The sequence below is a fragment of the Anneissia japonica genome, unplaced genomic scaffold (genome assembly GCF_011630105.1).
Source record: "Anneissia japonica isolate Jap-2015-1 unplaced genomic scaffold, ASM1163010v1 scaffold287721_len753485_cov172, whole genome shotgun sequence".
In the NCBI taxonomy this organism is placed as follows: domain Eukaryota; kingdom Metazoa; phylum Echinodermata; class Crinoidea; order Comatulida; family Comatulidae; genus Anneissia; species Anneissia japonica.
Window position 1 is genome coordinate 699,046 of NW_022699480.1, and position 2,683 is coordinate 701,728.

Here is a 2,683-nt window from a genome sequence, read left to right on the forward strand (position 1 = left end):
ATATTTTGACAAGTGACACCCTTCCGTGCTCTTGTTAAAAATATGCCATCTACTAAACTAATTCCTTTTTATAATGCCAAGATGGTATCTGCACAAACGTTGACAGTGATATCCAATTCTAGTTACAGACATTGTTCGGTTTCAAAATGTCTGTTAACTTTGATTTCTTTTATGAATTCTAACTTGACTAAATATTACTTTAATAGAAATTAAGTGCGACCCAATACCAATTCAGAATAAAATGTATTGTACCAAAACAATAGTTACGCAGAATTTAATTGTGTTTATGTTAATTGACTATAAAAATAAAGCTCAAATAGAAACAAGTACCGGTACAGTAATATGCAGAAAACATGAATTAATCTGTACAGATTTACATTGTATTAGTGTACCGGTACACTACTTTATTTAAAGTATTTACACAAAAAAGCAGTTATTATTGAAATTATGTATTACTGAAATAAATAAATATACAACATTGGAAATCTTTTAATTAATTATTTTTTTATTATAGAGAATAGCAATACTTAGTTGTAATACTATTATAGAAATGTGTTATTTGATTTTGAAAAATATTATACTATTAAATTAGTTGCTGTGTCCAAAAAACGATATAAAAAAAATCAACAGAATAGAAAATTATTGGAAAATAAGACTGAAATAATTTTGTAAGAAAAGAAGAAGAACGTTTAGACGTATAGGTGAATTACATTCGTTATTTTGTGTATTTATACAATGAAATGTATTATCCTATTTACACTTTTCACGTACAGATTTCGAAATGTTAAATTAACTATTTTAGAAATATAATTAAATACATTTTAGAAATAAATTCAAAATACAATTGCTAAGGTTTTACACCATCATATAAATTTTTAATTATGTAAGTTAATACATACATGTATTAATAACCCTGCTTAGTTTAAATAATTGTTTAAATTACTTGTAGGCTAGAAGTATTTACAGTCCCTTTTCCCTTTTGTTTACAATTTAAGAGCATGGAGGTATTATAGCAATAACTAGTATTATTTCGAAATGTACTGTAATTTTGATTTGCATTACGTTCAAATATATGGATATGAAAAAAAAAACTAAGGTTTAAAGGTAAACGTTTAATAGTAATTAATTATTGAAATTAATTTACAGTATACATAACTACAATATATATATATATATATATATATATATATATATATATAAGACGTGTCTGCGTGTATATATATATATATAAACTATTATTATCTAGAAAAATATAGTTATTAGTATAGTGTATATACAGTTTCCAATATAGAATTGGAATGATGTACAATTCAATTACACTGTATAAACCTATTACAAATTCAACTTTGACCTTCAACTTTGGCACTGAAGGGCCGTTTCAAACTATGTATGTGCAGCTACGTTTTTCTGAAAATATCATGCTTATCTTCCCAAATAAGAGGTTGACATTTAACCTAAAGACACTGAGAGGTCATTTGGCAAATCAAACTTGTGATTTGGATTTATTGGGGTCATGTTTATATTTATACCTAATACATTTATTTGCTCAATATATAACGTTGAAGAAGACAAATAGCTGCCAATACTCAAAATCGCGGCCATTTTCAATTTATGTAAATTAGTTAATTTCGAAATGTTGGATCAAGGTTGATTTTGAATTTGTTATTCTTTAACAAAACAGGTTTCAGTAACTTTTTGTAACTTTTGCAATTTGTTTGACCGGGAGACCCATTTTTACTTTCCTAATATTAGAGAATTTTCTCCACACGTTCTCAGGCGGTGTAAGAAAATAGATAAAAGAGTAGGTCTACGCCTAGCTCTAGGCGTCCATCACGTGTACGCGTAGCTCTAGGCGCCCATCACGTGTACGCGTCGCTAGACGTTCATCACGTTTACAAGAAGCTTTAGGTGTTTATCACTTAGTCTCAACAAGAGCGACACTTATTTTTGCTAAATGTAAGGCAGATCTATAACTTTTGAATGTGAACAAGAATTTTACTCAGGTTCCATAACAGACATTCAATCTTGTTATGTTGTTATCTAGGCAAGTTGACTGACATGCTAATCATAAGAATTTCTTGTATCCACACTGATTTATAAAATCATTCATGGCTCTAGTAAGGACGTGACAAACGACATTTCTAAGTAGTGTACGTGTGAACCACGACGATCAGTATAGCCTATATCAGTATATATAGCACCTCTAGAAGGCCAGATATTGCCCTCTCAGACTTAAAAAAGTTAAATATAATGTTCTTTATTTCTCCATTTTATTTTAATTTTCAACAATTTATGGGACCCCTTTTCCATGTGTATATAAATCAGTGTACAATATATTCGAGATTCGGACCAGGAACCTTCTGCTGTCTATGCAGACTCCTTAACCAATTAGGTCATTAAGGCTTTGTTAGGAATTCAAATCCGATAAAACACCTCCTTCTTTCACACCTATGCGCATGCGTATTGGACAGCACTAGTTCTCGGCAAATAACAGAGATCAATATGATACGCCCTCTTTTTATCAGCAATTAGCAACAAGACGAGATCTCCAAAGATATGCTTTTTATAAGTATAATGATATGATAGAGATAAACTCTAAATCGTCTACGTCGGTAATGTTGTAAATATATATAAATAATTTTTTAAACCTTAAATGAAAAATAGGTGCCTTAACCTTATATAC